The 16,829-nt window shown below is 40.8% G+C and overlaps 2 long non-coding RNA genes across 2 annotated transcripts in view; one reads left to right on the forward strand and one right to left on the reverse strand.

Annotated features, from left to right (window-relative positions):
- Positions 1–1,283: 1,283 nt before the first annotated feature.
- The window catches only part of LOC147580414 (uncharacterized), a 40,876-nt gene continuing 25,330 nt past the window's right edge, over positions 1,284–16,829 (reverse strand). Inside the window, exon 3 of the long non-coding RNA XR_015252888.1 lies at positions 1,284–1,866. This is a non-coding gene — a long non-coding RNA (uncharacterized LOC147580414). The remainder of the gene's footprint in view (positions 1,867–16,829) is intronic.
- Positions 6,719–15,874, forward strand: LOC147580415 (uncharacterized). Its single transcript, XR_015252886.1, has 2 exons — positions 6,719–6,912; positions 15,048–15,874. It is a non-coding gene; the product is annotated as an uncharacterized LOC147580415 (long non-coding RNA).

Raw genomic sequence — 16,829 nt, forward strand, 5'->3', positions numbered from 1 at the left:
AAACAAGAGTGGCACACTCCCCCGACCACATAACAGCCACACATCTAACACCTGCTTCCTACTATTGCCCTACCCGTGCCCTAACTGTGCTGCACTCGGTTTTCCCCAGGATTCACTCATGACATTGCCTAGGAGAAGTTCTGGTAAATTCCCAGAGAAGCTGAATTCAGACTCTAACCTAGGGATCATTCCCTTTGTCTTGGAGGCGCCTTCGTCTGACGCTGGCGTTATTACAGCAAGGTGTGTGCTTGCTACTCGGCTTTTCAAAACTAAATCATAACTATTCAGGGAGACCTGTATGGCTGATTTTTTTTTCAACTATAAATAAAAGCAAGAGAACAACTGACCCTAACTCAAAACTCAGGGGAATGGGTAACCTCTGGTGGGGGAGGGGCACAGTCATGAAGGGGAACCCAGGAGGCTGCAAGTGTACTGGTAACAGTTTATTTCTTAAGCTGGGCTGTGGGGACAGGGTGTGCCTTTGGGTATTATTTACCTGTAGGTAATATACTCTTTATTTACTCTTCAGTATGTAAGAACATTTCAGATGGTAATTTTATTTATTTATTTAAATTCAAGTTAGTTAACATAGAGTGTAGTATGTAGGTTTCAGGAGTAGAATTTAGTGATTCTTCACTTACATACAACACCCAGGGCTCATCCCAACAAGCCCTCCTTAATGCCAGTCGCCCATTTAGCCCATCCCCCCACCCACCTCCCCTCCAGCAACTCTCAGTTTGTTCTCTGTATTTAACTGTCATGGTTTGCCTCCCTCTCTGCTTGTAGCTTATTTTTCCTTCCCTTCCCCTGTGTTCGTCTGTTGTGTTTCTTAAACCCTCATATGATAATTTTGTTATAATTCAATTATGTTAGTGATAATTTTTAAAATAATGATCCAACCAGGAGAGAAAAGCCACTGAAAAAGACCTAAGGCAAGAAGAAACTTGTTTTATACTGAAATCGATAGTGTTTCAGGAACGCTAGCCTTGTGAGATGGGTGAGCTAGGAATTATTGCAAGTGTCAAAACCCCTGATTTTGCCCAAGCTGACTTTCTGTCCAACGTCTTCTGCCACCATCACATTTGCCCAAATCAGTTGGCTATAGACTGTTAAGGAGAGAAGTCACAGGAATGGGTTGGGGACCAAGGAGGAGAGAACATCATAAGAAATAAAGGACTCAGCCTATTTGTAGGAAGTTTTCATGGTAGTTATCACCAAGTGAAAGATCATCCCAAGGTCTCATCCCATTCCCAGAGACTCGTCATTAAAAAACACAAAACAGGTATTAATCATCAGTTTTTCTATTACAAAAGATAGAAACCCACTGTTATCTACAGTATGTTAAAAAATCACCACAAAACTTTGTGGCTGAAACAATAATGTACATGTATTATCTCACACGGTTTCTGTAGGTCAGTAATCAGAGCAGCCTAGCTTTGTGATTCTGTCTCCGGGTCTCCCATGAGGTTGTAGTCACGATGTCAGCTGAAGGCTTGACTGGGGCTGGTGGATCCTCTTCCAAGATGGTTCACTCACAAAGCTGTTTGCAGGAGGCCTCAGTTCCTTGCCAGATGGATCTCACATAGGGCTGTCTGAGTGTCTTCACAATAGGGTAGCTAGCTTCCCTCAGAGTGAGTCATTCAAGAGAGAGCAGAGGTAGAAGGCAGCACTTGTAATGTCTGTTATGATCTAGCCTCAGATGCCACACATCCTGATTACACAGATCAGCCGTGTTCTGTATGAGGGAGACCAGAGGAGAGCAGGAATACCAGACTCGGAGAGTATCACTGGGGCCATCTTGAAGGCTGGCTACCACACCAGCTTGACTTCATAAACATTAAAAAGTCTTGAATTTCTTTCAAAATACTAAGAAAATGAAAAGACATGCAACAGATGGGGACAAAATATTTGTCAATATATATGCAATAAGTCTTTTATTCAGAATAAAGAACTCTCAATATTCAGTAATCACAAACAAATATTTGTAAATGGCAAAATATTTGTTTTTTTAATATTTATTCATTTTTGAGAGAGAGACAGAGAGACAGTATAAGCAGGGAAGTGGCAGAGAGAGAGGGAGACACAGAATCTGAAGCAGGCACCAGGCTCCAAGCTGTCAGCACAGAGCCTGAGGTGGGGCTCAAACCTATGAACTATGAGATCATAACCTGAGTCAAAGTCCAACACTTAATCAACTGAGCCACTCAGGCACCCCTGGGCAAAATATTTGAAGAGACCATTCACCAAGGAGGATATACAGACGGTTTAATAAGCAATTGAAAAGATCTGGGGCCCCTGGGTGGCTCAGTCACCTGAGTGTCCGACTTCAGCACAAGTCATGATCTCCCAGTTCATGAAAATTCAGATCCTCTGTCCCCCTCTGTCTCTGCCCCTCCCCCACTGTCTTCCTCTCTCTCTCCCTCTCTCTCTCTCTCTGTCTCTCTCTCTCTCAAAAATAAATAAACATTTAAAAACAACACATGAAAAGATCTTCAGTATCCTTAGTTATTAAGGAAATCCTAATTAAAACCAAAATGAGATGGGGCGCTGGGTGGCTCAGTCAGTTAAGCGTCCAACTTTGGCTCAGGCCATGATCTCACTGTTCGTGGGTTTGAGCCCACATTGGGCTCTGTGCTGACAGCTCAGAGCCTGGAGCCTGCTTCAGATTCTGTGTCTCCTTCTCTGTCTGCCCCTTCCCCTGCTCACTCTCTCTCTCTCTCTCTCTCAAAAAAAAAAAAAAAAAACAAACAATAATTAATTTAAAAAATTTTTTAAAAATGAGATACTACTATGCACGTAGTAGAAAGTTGAGAAGTCCTGTCAGGGGGTGAGGATGTGGGCCAAATGGAACTCTCCTTCCCATTTTGTTGGCGAAAATGCAAAATGGTACCAGCACTTCAAAAAAGGTTTCTTTTACAGTTAAACATACTTAGCATATGACCCCTACTCTTATTTGCTCAAATGGTGTATCTGTGAAATGAAATACTACTCAACGACTTTTAATAAATGAACTACTGATACATGCAACATGGATGAATCTCAAACCTAAGTTAGTTTGACTGGGGCGCCTGACTGGCTCAGTGGGTAGAGCGCGTGACTCTTGATCTTGGGATTGTGGGTTCAACCTCCACATCGAGTGCAGAGATTACTTAAAAATAAAATCTCTAAAATAATAATAACTTTGCTTGAGTAAAAGAAGCCTGACACAAAAGTACATACTATATAATTCCATTTATATAAACATTGAGAAAATTCAAACCAATAGCAAGCAGATCAGTGCTTTGGTGGCCTGGGGATGGGAGACAAGGTGGGGAAAGGTAGGAGGCAGGGATTTCAAAGGATATGAGAAAACTTCCAAAGGTAGTGAATAGGTTCATTATCTTTATTATGCTGATTGTTTCGCAGAAGGAAATGCATGTCGAAACTTCCCAAATTGTACACTTTCAACATGTGCAAGCTACCATGTGTCAGCTATACCTTAACAAGGCCACTTCTTTAAATGGCAGAAGAGTTTGCCTGTTTGCTTATTTTTGATGGAGCATCCTGTGAAGATTTTAATCTTAAAACGTTTGTTCTTATTTTATTCCTTTTTTTTTTCCTGGCACACATGTTCTAGTCTTTGATTTTTTTTAATTTTTAGGTTTTTTAATGTTTATTCATTTTTGAGAGACAGAGACTGAGAGAGACAGAGAGGGAGCAAGAGAACATGCATGGGGGAGGGGCAGAGAGAGAGAGAGAGAGAGAGAGAGAGAGGGACAGAGGATCCAAAACAGGCTCTGCCTTGACAGCAGCAAGCCAGATGTGGAGTTCGAACTCACCCGCCAAGCAGTGAGATCATGACCTGAGCTGAAGTCGGATGCTCAACTGACTGAGCCACCCAGGTGCCCCTAAGTTTTTTTAACAGTTAACACCTGGTTCAAAATTCAAAGAGTACAAAAGGGTACACAATGAAAACTCCCCATCTCTGTTCCCATTTACCCAGTACCCCTCTGGGAAAGCAGTTTATGTAACTATTTTCCTAACTCCTTCTAAAGACATCCCAGATTTTAGTGTCCTTCCAAAGATATTCCACATTTTATTGTAAGGAACACACCACTAAAATGAATTAGACTAACACAGTTGGCTTGAAGCTCTTGGCCTTAAGGCCATCTTCTTAGAAACCTCCACACCATGAGAGCCAATGTGCAGCCTAAAGTGAAAAAGAAGAGAGACGAAGCAGAGGTCCACATAAGCCACTAGCTTGTGCACCCGTGGAAACTCCAGGAGCAGAAACAAAGAAAGCCATAGGTTAGGGACGCTGATGCCAAATGTTGGACACCATGCCTACTGTCTAGAACCTGTCTAATGGATCTAGAACATCCATTGCCATCTGATCACAGTAACCATCTTTGAGAGACTCTCCTTGTTCATACCTAAACAGTCCTCTTTGGTCCTTTGCCTTGGACCTGTGACATCCTGGGTTAACTCTGTTCTCAGTTGTGGCTGAATGTTACATGTGCACAATAAGCCAATCTCTTCTCCCTTAGCCGAAGGCACAAACAAACAAAAAGGTTGCAGGATCAAGGGCATGTTCATGTCACACAGACCAGTACAGTCCTCGGGAAGCCATGCCACCAGGAAACCCCTTCCATAAAACTATGACCCACAGTCTCAAACGTTTCTCGGCCTTTCTCCTGCACCTCACACTGACCACTCACCTCCTATAGCTCTTGGGGCCTGGCCCTTTCTGACTTTGCACACTCTTTGCTTTCTTCCGACTGCTTTACCATTTCTTCTCAATCACCTTCTCGGTTGCCTTCCTGCTCTCCCCTAGCTCTTCTCATGAAGACAGCCCCCAGGAGCTGGTCTTGATCAGTTCCCTGGAACATCTCATCCATTTACAGCTGTCCTGTGAGAGAGGAGACCACTTTCAGGTCTAAGATTGGTGTTCTGCCAGCTTGATACAGCTGCTATTCAGCAGGACTGATGGTATCACTCTCACGTGATCTTGTCTGGCACCTGACGGCCCCTTACCTTTGCACAGCCCTCCCCGTAGACCTCAAATCTGCACTGCTCACATTTCCAACTAGGTACCCATCCTACAGAATCAGTTCATGCCAAACCGTTCTGTTTTCTCTCTTCCAAAGTGATTGCTTTTCCTCCTTGGAATTTCTATGAGTTAATGGCTATGCTATTCAGTATTCAGGTAGCCCTTATCATAAGTTAATATTTGTCTATTTGGGTATACAGCTCATATCTCCCTAAGTAGACTCCACGTGGCTTTACCGGAGGTAGAGACCTTGACTCAGACTTTATTTTGTTTACCACTGCACAACTGTAGATGCTCAAATAACAGCTGATTGAAGATTTGCTACAATAAAATTACCCAACAGGTCATCAAAATACCCACCAACCATAAATCAAATTCCATTTAATAGATTTGGAGAACTTGATATCGGATGGGCTTCATCATGATTTAGCCAAAGTAAATCATCACAACCTAATGTACTTTTAATGTAAATATAGGTTTCCACTTATCAGAGCTCCTTAAAAGTAGGACACACCCTGTGTGTGGGTAGTGAAAAATAGATCTTGCCCCCAGCTCTCTGATACAATCACTGGAATTGCTGTCATGTTATGCAACAGCCCATGACTGGCCAACCAGAAATACCTCCATCCTGAGCACTCCTTTGGACTTTATTTAGGCTCTTTTAATTTCCAGTGTGCAGGAGAGTGATTCCTTTACGTGTGTTTTCTCCTTGCTAGGTATAGGCACTAGGAAGACAGAGTGGATAGAGGCAACATAGCAGCAAGCAAAGCACAGGGGCCATGGCACCATGAACTTTGGGATCCAACCTGAACTTAGCCATTCTCTGGTCATCTGACCCCAGCCCAGTTCTGAACTTCCTCTACAACTAAAAAAAAAAAAAAAAAAAAAAATCATGACTCCATAGAGAATCCTGCATCACTCAGTCTGTCTGCACACCCTTGGCAACCCTCACAAATACACCGGACAAGGAGGAGACGGCCCCAGGTGTCTGGGAACCTGAAGCTAATAGGAAACAACCATTCCCGTTGCCCAAAAATGCAGGGTTGTGAAATAAGCAAGCAGCTGGCTTCATTTAAAATTTTGATATTTTGTTCAGCAGGGATATTTGAATATTAATTTTAAACTTTTAAAGATACTACCTTAAAACATTCTTTGTCTTGATTTAGTGCCTCTTACATTTTGTGCCCAAGGCAAGTGCCTCACTTGTGTCACCCTAATCTCAGCCCTCTTGGAATTCTAGAATTTGAGAAAAGGGACTCTGGTTACTGAAAAGTCTTTGCTTCTTTCTCTTTTTCTTTTTCTTTTTCTTAAATTTGTTTTAATGTTGATTTATTTTTGAGAGAGAGAGAGAGAGAGAGAGAGAGAAACAGAGTGTGAGCGGGGGAGGGGCAGAGAGAGAGAGGCAGACACAGAATCCGAAGCTGGCTCCAGGCTCTGACCTCACCTCTGCCATTTACAAGCTTCAAGACCTGGGTTTCCCAGGGCATCGCCCTCACAACTTCCTCTGCCATACAATATAGATGATTATATCTGCTGCAGTTTCTTTGCAGGACAGTTAACTATGAAAGTCTGAGGAGTTAATGTAGGAAAAGAACACTTTTAAAGCAGCATTGTGTTACATACACAGAAAGGGATAATAATTAGCACTGGCTTATCTTCAGGCTTGCACTTTGAGCAGGGATTAGCAAACACAGCTTGATCTGGGAGCTCGCAGGATCAGCCCAGAGAGTCAAGCAAACAAAAGTAGAACATCTTTCCCCCAAAGATTACTTAGATGCACGAAGAAGGGGTATCTGTGACACACTAAAATGCACAGACATGCCAGAAGTCCTTTGCCCGAAATTATATCTGCTTTGTACAAATTGTGGTAAGCTACATATAAGGTAAGATTTACCACCTTTAATCATTTTAAAACATACATTCACATTGTTGTCTCTGCTTTTTAAGAGTTCATGAGGCACAGGATTTTGTGGTTCGTTTAGTCACTGTTGAGAACATGAATCAAGGCTATTCAGGAGATTTAGAAAAGCCTGTAAGGAGAGGGTTTCAGTTAGCAGAGGATTGGCTTTGATTCTCTAGTGTTCCCGTGTTTCTGTGGGTCCGGTAGGGCCACGGGGGCCTGGCTTGTGCCCCAGGGTAAGTTATTCTGAGAGGCAGTGTCAACACAGGAGCTGAGAACTTGGATCTGGAGCCAGATTGTGCGCCTTTGAATGGAGGCTGCAAGACTTTGAGAGGTTGCTTAACCTTCTGTGCCTCCATTTTCTCTTGTGTAAAATGGAGGTAATAACACCCAACTTATTGGGCGGCTGTGAGGATTAGTAGAGTAAATACATAAAGTCCTTAGAACAGTGCCTGCTGTGTCTTACATGCCCTGAGACTCAGCTAATGTTACTGGGGGAGGAGAGAGAGGGAAGGAGAGACGTGGGTGGTGGAACAGAGGTGATGTTTCTGCGTTTAGCCTTGAAAGAGATGGGGCCAAGTCAACACAAGAGGGTGGAAACAAAACAAAACAAACCCCAGCAGAAATGATTTCTATCTATGATAGAGGCACTGTTGGTGAAGTGGGGTCTGAGCCAACTTGAGAGGCTTTTCTCTTTGCTGATTTTGTTTGGTACCATTTATACTGGGTTCTACGAGTCCTCCTAGCAAGTTATTGAAGTTGAGAAAGGTCTTGGGGACCCACAAGACAAGGAAATCTTAAGATCATGCTGCTTTAGTAACTCTGTCGGCTGACTTTTTTCTGGGCACAGTACTAGGATGATTGGTGAAAAACCTGGTCAGTCTCCTGAATGTTGCCTGCAACCATCTTTTACATAATTTCCTTTTATTTTCTCAGTTTCCTAACTTTCCAGGGAATTTGGGTGCTTTTGAATATCAAAACATATTATTCAATGGCCATTCCTTTTCAGGCATGTAACATAAATAAATTTGGTGGAGTTTTTCTCATCATCTAAATATTTTCATGTGAGCCATCATCTTTAGTGACTACAACTAAGATTATCTTGAGCTCAAAATGCAATTAGTCTATGAAGAAAATATTTGCAATAGAATTATTTTTATGAAAAGTGCACTAAAACAACATGTAGCTTATCTAATTAGATAATAAGTTTAGGGGCTCCTGGGTGGCTCAGTCAGTTAAGCGTCCAACTTCTGCTCAGGTCATGATCTCGTGGTCCGTGAGTTAGAGTCCAGCATGGGGTTCTATGCTGACAGCTCGGAGCCTGGAGCCTGCTTTGGATTCTGTGTCTCCCTCTCTCTCTGCTCCTCTCCCACTCGTGCTTTCTCTCTTTCTCGCTCTCTCTCAAAAATAAATAAACATTTAAAAAAAGAATTACTTAAAAAATATATTAAATTTAAAAGGTATGCATTAACTTTGAAATACTCTACAAATATTTCCCTTCCTTTTCTTTCTGTCAGATTGTCAGTAATGTATTCCATTTTCAGATGGAAAAGTAAATAACCAAACTGAAGTGACTTCTCATTTCTGGTCCCTAAACAGTGCTCAAACCAAAAGTCCTTCCTTGGATTTTACAGGACGACAGAATAGGCCAAAACTTCCAAGGTAGCCTTGAATGGTTCAAATTACCTTTGGCTTGAGCATTATGACTGTGATTGACTACTTATGACCATGTGCTGTTTCAAAGACAAAGACAAAAACAAAACAAAACCAAAAGCAAAAAAAAAAAAAAAAAAAGCAGAAAAAAACATAACTTCAAATTTTACTTTGAAACTTTAACTTTTCCATCAATAGATTTCACCAAGAAACTCTTCCCTTTAATTTTGTGTTTGTATTTGCATCAGTGTTGTGTCTTTCATATTATTCTGTGGGGTGATAGAAAATATTAAATGTCTCTCTATCCAGAGATCTAGGGAACAAGGCTCTTCTTGGGTAATTGCTGTTGATGAACATATGGAAAGACACTTACTCCTTCAATCTGTAAAAACAAATTCCAGCGTGTTTTTTTTTTTAATTTTTTTTTCAACGTTTTTATTTATTTTTGGGACAGAGAGAGACAGAGCATGAATGGGGGAAGGGCAGAGAGAGAGGGAGACACAGAATCGGAAACAGGCTCCAGGCTCTGAGCCATCAGCCCAGAGCCCGACGCGGGGCTCGAACTCACGGACCGCGAGATCGTGACCTGGCTGAAGTCGGATGCTTAACCGACTGCGCCACCCAGGCACCCCTCCAGCGTGTTTTAAAAAAATAAGCTTAACTAAAATGAACTTCTCCACAAATCAAAACCACAAAGTGGTATCACCTCACACATCTTAGAATGGCTATTATCAAAAAGACAAAAAATTACAAGTGTTGGTGGGTATGTGTAGAAAAGTGAATCTTTGTGCACAGTTGGGAATGTAAAACACTGCAGCCACTGTGGAAAACAGTATGGAAGTTCCTCAAAAACTGAAAAATAGGACTACAATATGACCTAGCAATCCTACTTCTAGGTATTTACCCTAAGTAAATGAAAATATCACTTTGAAAAGATGTGTACATACCCATGTTCATTGCAACATTATTTACAATAGTTAAGATACGGAAACAAACTAAGTGTCCATCAATGAATGAAAATATGGTGTGTATGTGTGTGTGTGTGTGTGTGTGTGTATGTACACACAATGGAATATTAGTCGAAAAAAAGAATGATTTTGCTATTTGTGACAATTTGGATGGATCTAAAGTGAAAAAAGTCAGAGAAAGACAAACACCATCTGATTTACTTATACATGAAACAAAACAGAGATAGGCTCATGGATGCAGAAAACAATATGGTGGTTGCCAGAGGTGAGAGGGAATTGGGAGATGGCCAAATAAGGGCAGGGGATCAAAAGGTATAGACTTCCAGTTATAAAATAAATAAGATACCGGGATATAATGTACAGCATAGAGGAATATAGTCAATAATACGTAACAACTTAGTATGATAACACATGGTAGCTAGATTTATTGCAGTGATCACTTCGTAATGTATATAAATCTTGAATCACCATGTTGTTCATCTGAAACCAATATAATAAAATATGTCAACTACACTTCAATAAAAAAAAATTTCAGCTCATTCAAATGAAATTTCAGTGTAAGTTTTAAAATAGCTATTATTGCAGGGCACATGGGTGGCTTAGTCAGGTGATGGTCCAACTTCAGCTTAAGTCATGATCTCATGGTTTGTGAGTTCGAGCCCCTCATGGGGCTGTGTGCTGACAACTCAGAACCTGGAGCCGCTTCGGTTTCTGTGTCTCCCTCTCTCTCTACCCTTCCCCTCTCCCCCCCCCCCCCCCGCACTCTGTCTCTCTCTCAAAAATAAAAATAGAACATAAAAAATAACTTTTTAAATAACTGTTATTGAAAAAATGCTCATGAAAATAAAGACCAAACAAATATAATTTAGTCTTAGGATGGGTTGTTCAGAAACTTGAATGTTGGTTTCCTGCTCCCCTTACAAAGAAAGTCTCTGAAACTTCTGAATAATCCTGTATTGTGATTCTAACTCAGTGATTCTCAAAGTTTTGTGGGCATTTTAAACATCTTTACTTGGTGAATGGATAAATGGAAAGTTATGTACACCTTTAAATTATCTTATTGAGAAATCTTTTGGTCTCTTTATAGGATAGATATATATTCAGAGTCTGAATTTTCATGCCACCATTTTTGTTAAATTATAAGAACTTCTCAGGGCACCTGGGTGGCTTGCTTAGTCAGTTTTGGCTCAGGTGATGATCTCACACCCAGTTCATGGGATCCATCCCCTCATCAGGCTCTGTGCTATGTGGAACCTGCTTGGGATTTTCTCTCTCTGTCTCTCTCTGCCCCTCTCACGCTCTCTCAAAATAAGTAAACTTAAAAAAAAAAAAAGTGTTGGTGGAGGTTGGTTCCTTTGGAAGATTATTAGAAAAATCTGTTCCACACCTCTCCACTAGCCTCTGGTGGTTGCTGGCATCTTTGCTGTTTCTTGGCTTCTGGAAGCATCACTCCAATCTCTACATCACCTTCAGATGGCATTCTCCCTGTGTGCAATGTCTGTGTCCTAGATCCCCTCCCCTTTTTTTTAAAGTTTATTTACCTTGAGAGAGCATGAGTGGGGGAGGGGGAGGGAGAAAGGGAGCGAGAATCCCAAGCAGGCTCCTCGCTGTCAGCACAGAGCCCGATGCAGGGCCCAAAGTCATGAACCATGAGATCATGACCTGAGCCGAAACCAAGAGTGGGATGCTTAACCGACTGAGCCACCCAGGCATCCTATCCGCTTTTTATAAGGACACCAGTCATATTGGATTAGTGGCCCACCCTACTCCAGTAGGACCTCATCTTAACTAATGACATCTGCAATGAAATGGCCTCATTCTAAGATTCCAGAGGTTAAGATTTTGACATATGAACTTAGGGGGGGATGGACATAGTTCAACCAATAACACATATGAAGACATTTATCTTAACAGATATCTACATGGCATTGTGCGAGAGACCTACCCACTCTGAATGTCAGATCCATTTCTCAGGAGGTGTTTGTGACCGTTTAGTCCCAAGACCGTGTGTCTCCGAGAGACTGGGGACTGGCGTATCCTATTGAACAGCTTGAGTGAGAAGCAGGCCCAGCTTTGCTTCTTCTATCCACACAAGTCCCTGTGAACAGGACTGTCCCCTTGCCCCAGCACCAGTGCTGGTGGTAGAGAGTCCTTTGTCTCACTCTATTGTGATCCTCATATATAGGCTCCTCTTCATTACCAGCTCAGCAACAGCTACATACATAATTCCATTCCCATTGCCAGGATGCAGGAGCTCCCGCCGCTCACTCTCCCAGGACCTGACTGGTTGCCATCACAGGCTATCACATCTGGCTCCATATTCTTCCTCTGAACTGGTGGCATCCCAGCCAACTAATGCGTCCAGCCTCCCTTTCCCAGGTCTTGCCTTGTTCTCTCGACTATTAAGCAGGTGCAGAGCTGATGTTTTAGCCCAGGCCTCCATAACACCCCAGACAATGGGTACACAACTGCGCACTCAACAGTTCCTCTTATCACATGTCCTACTAGATCTGAAACTGTCCAATGACCATGTTGTCCAAGCTATATATAATGTATTCCTAATTTCTAGAATGGGATTCCCTTCAATCCAAATTTTGGAGCAGTACTTTTGTACAGCCAGTTAACCAGCCATAGAAACATTCTGACAATCATTGTATTCATAAATGAACTATCAGTATCTTATAATATATTTAATAAAACCTAGGAGACTACATACTCACAAACAAGCTTATGGGATCACAGAAGCACGATCTGAGAAAGAAATCCACCCAGTGGGAAGATTCAGTGTGAAGATTAATTTCATGTGTCAGCTTGGCCAGGTTATGGCACCCAGTTGTTTGATCAAACACTAGTCCAGATGTTGCTGTGAACGTTTTTTGTAGATTTAATTAGCATTTACAGTGAGTTGACCTTAAGTAATAAAGACTACTCTCAATAATGCCTCTTCAAGTCAGTTGAAGCTCTTAAGAGCAAAAACTGAGGTTTCCTAGAAAAGAAGGAATTCTGCCTCAAGACTGTAACATGGAAATCCTGTCTGGATTTTAGACTTGCTAACCACCCCAACCAATCACATGAGCCGATTCCTTAAAATAAGCCTCTCTAGAAAGAGAGATGATGATGATGATGATGATGATGATGATGATGATGATGGTGATGATGATGATGATGATGATTCCTATTGATTCTATTTCTTGGAAGGACTCTGACTGATATATTCAGATTTATTCTTAATGGTGGCCAAGAGAACAGGTTGAGTTGTCTGAATAAAGAATTTGAGATGAATACATTGAGAAGTTAGAAACCCAATCTTTAGCAATTTTCCACTCTGGGTAGTAGGGAAAGAGAGAAGAAAGATAACAGCTCTCGACAACTTCAAATGATTCGCTTCCCACCTGGAAATGGCACCAATAAGGTGCCATCCCAAAAAGGATGTCTAAGATGTTTTCTTAAATCCACATATATCAGATCCAAAAAAAGAGAATGAATTCTCAACCTCTACAGATGAATCCTTAGAAAATTTCCCTATTGACAGGCTATTATTACTGTAAGGTGAACTTTCCTTCTGTCTGTAAGGTGGACTTTCCTTCTGTCTCTACACAGTTCTTGAAAGGATGCAATAAGTAGGTTATTCTAGCCTCAAAGGTAATGAAATGAATTATGAATGACTCAATGGATAGCAGTGAACAGATAAAAATGTATATCTTCTGGGCCAAAAATAAGCTAATTAAATCAAAACTCAAAAGGCAAACAGTAGATGAGGGGAACTATTTATTAATAATGAGGAACAGAATTAACAGTTTTAATATTTAAAGAGCTCATAACCTTCAATAAGAAAAACCTCGATAGTTAAATATGCAAAGGATCCTACCACACATTTCTCAAAAACAGGTAACAGAAATGACCGGCAAACATTTGGGAAAATGTCCAGCTTCACTAATTCCAAGAAATGCAAACTGAAGCAATGATGAGATTGCACTTTTCATCTACCAAATTAACAAAGATGGAAAAAAATTAAATAACCATGATGGTCCTGATGGGGGTAAACAGCTATTGGAACACAATTTGGTAAGACCTAAAAGACTTGACCTAGTAATTCACCTTCTGAAAATCTACCTAAGGAAGGGTTGGATCACAAAAATGTTTCACACACCATTATTTCAAATAGTTAGAAATTGAAATGTCCTACCAAAGACATTTAGCCATCCAAATAATTATTGAGTGCCTACTATGTGATCATATCCTGAGATTGTTAAACAGTGGCTAGTTGTTCTAGATTAATCTTTTAAAAAAAATTTTTTTTAATGTTTATTTTTGAGAGAGAGAGAAACAGACAGAATGCGAGTTGGGGAGGGGCAGAGAGAGGGAGGGAGTCACAGAATCTGAAGCAGGCTCCAGGCTCTGAGCTGTCAGCACAGAGCCCCATGCGAGGCTTGAACTCATTAATGGCGAGATCATGACCTGAGTGGAAGTCAGACGCTCAACTGACTGAGCTACCCAGGCGTCCCATAGATTAATCTTCTTTAAAATATGGGCCGAGATTTGTGTAAATAGATGTATGTGATTATACATAAGCTTACATACGCTTGTATCTGCTTATACCAACACTGGAAGTATACACAAGGAACTCATAACAGAGATGGCCTTTAGGAAAGATCTGGGTGAGGGGGAGAAGGGAAAATTACTTTTCACTATACTCTTGTACCTTCTTGAATTTTTTTAAATGTGAACATTGATTTTGGTCATGTTTTGAAACTACATGATACATAAACAATTTTATTTCTTATAAAGAAGTCTTTAGTTGTTTTCAAGTCATTTCATGGGTGTCTTGTCTTCCTGAATGTGGAATACTCTTCAAGGGAAGAGACTGCTTTATATTTCTTTGTATTCTCCCATAGCGCATACACAATTCTGGCACATAGTGGGTGTTCAAAAATATTTGTTGAATAGAAAATAATGTAATTTGGTGCTCAGATAGAAGTTAGTTAACATAAAAGTGAAAATCAATAGTTCTGGGTATTGCTTTAATGCTGATTTGTGTGTTTTAAAGCATATCACTTATTGTTTATATCATAAATTGCTAATCTGGAAAGAAGAAAAAAACAAGATAATTGATGGAATTCTTTGTTGAAACTATATAGGGAAATGCAAAATGCCCTTTTAATTCATATGCATCTACTTGTAACCTTAATAAATTGATTTAAAGACCCTTCCAGAGCAAGTATGGAAACATAGAGATAATCTCAAGGTTTTAATTATTACAAAATTTTAAAATTTTCAATATAAGGTCTATTTTGTGCATTTGTAAGAGATTAGATTTGTTTTAACACACTTTGTAAGGTATTTGTAATCTACAGCAATTCCTTTATCATCAAACACGTTTGTTTGTTTGTTTGTTTGTTTGTTTGTTTGTTTTTATTCTCCTGTACATGAGAAACATGCAACAAAATTGTTACGGTAACACATTGCATTTACCAGTGAATTTATCTCTTTTCTACAGTTTCATGAATGAATGGACAACATCACTTGATTTGGTATATTGATTCCCTTCACTGACTCCCTCCCCTCACCCATAGTCATTTACTTTCAAAATATCATTGCCTGCTGAAGAAATTAGCTGGCATACTACCAAAAGGAAGTATATTTCACTAAATGGAGTTCCTGAAATGCAGCTTTTGTTTTTTGTTTCTTTCTGCTCTGCCAGCAACTTCAGATTATGAGAAAGTATATTCTCCGCATTGCGTAGCAGAAGACAGTTCAGGACTGTTCCAGAAGGTGCAGCTGCTATTCGGTACAAAGTACAAAGCAGGGGGAAAGCTTGAGGAAGAGACTGAAGAAACTTTTGAACAAAAGATCTGTTTTCCTTTCTGAAATGAAGGAAACAGTTTGACGTGGAGTGAAGTACTAGGCCCTCCTAGTGAAAAAGCTAACAGAAAAGGAGGCTGGTCCAATGTGAAAACAGAATTGGAGGCAGAGCTGGAAATAAGGTCTCTTAATGAGGGAATGAAAAGGACAAGGTTCAGTGAAAACCATAGTGAGCAAAATTCTCCCAGCGGATTGAAAGGACTTTGCTGCAAAATTCCTTAATGAAGGAAACCCACAGGTTTGCTGGGATGCCGGTAGGCTAGATGGCAGGAAATTGGAAAATTTTATTCAGCTTGAAAATAAAGATTCAGATGCTGGTCATAATAGCCCATGTATGTAGCTCTCTGTGCAACAACGGACAAATGACCAATTGCCAACTGCCAGCTTGTGACCAGAAATCAGGAAAGGTGGCCCAGTAAAAAAAAAAATAAATAAAACAAATGCCTTGTCGTTGAGGAGGAAGGAACAGTGTGCTGTATTTATTGTGGTCTCTGCATTGTTTCCATTGGTAAAAGTAAGAAAGGAAGAAAGAAAGAAAGAAAGAGGGAGGAGAAAGAGAAAGAAAAAAGCAAAGAGACCGATAGTAGAGAAATTCTCATTTCAAAGAGAATAAAGGAAAAGGAGAACAGGACGAAGAAGAGGTGGGAGCCGACAGTTAAAGATGTCATTTTGGGGTGCCTAGGTGGCTCAGTCTGTTAAGCGTCTGACTCTTGGTTTCAGCTCAGGTCACCATCTCACAGTCTGTAGGTGCGAACCCCACATCGGGCTTTGTGCTGACAGTGTGGATCCTGCTTGGGATTCTCTCTCTCCCTCTCTCTCCCTCTGCCCCTCCCCTGCTTGCTTGCTCACTCTCTCTCAAAATAAATTTTAAAAGCTTAAAAAAAAAAAGATTTCATTTCAATTTCTCTTCTCTACAGTTCTGAAGCCCACTTTTATTCCCATTGTACAGGTGAGGGAGGCTCAAGGTCACATAGCTATGAAGGGATAGAGCCAGATAGGACCTGATGACAACGATTCCCCTCATTTCCATGCCACACGTGACCATTATCAGCAGTCGGCGCTGAAGAGGGTCATCTGTCAGCTGTGGCTCATCGGTAAATGTGCAGAGGGGAAGTCAGCATGTGGGGCGTTACCTGCAGAATTGTTGCTGTAACATTAAGTTAAATTTCACCTCTGGGAAAGAGGTAATGAAGGACACAGAAAAGCTTTGAACTCTTTTCCACACAGGAATGGAAATTACAACTGGTCATAATGACATGCTAAAAGCCTTGGCCTTTAAAAAAAACCAAACAGAAAACTGGATTAGTTTATCCTGGAAATGAAAAGCTGAAAAGAGATGTAATGTTCTGTGATACAAAAATTACTGATATATTTAAATCATCACCACACACACACACACACACACACACACACACAC

This window comes from Puma concolor, chromosome B3, assembly GCF_028749965.1.
Source record: "Puma concolor isolate L17-30 chromosome B3, mPumCon1.1.hap2, whole genome shotgun sequence".
NCBI classification, from domain to species: domain Eukaryota; kingdom Metazoa; phylum Chordata; class Mammalia; order Carnivora; family Felidae; genus Puma; species Puma concolor.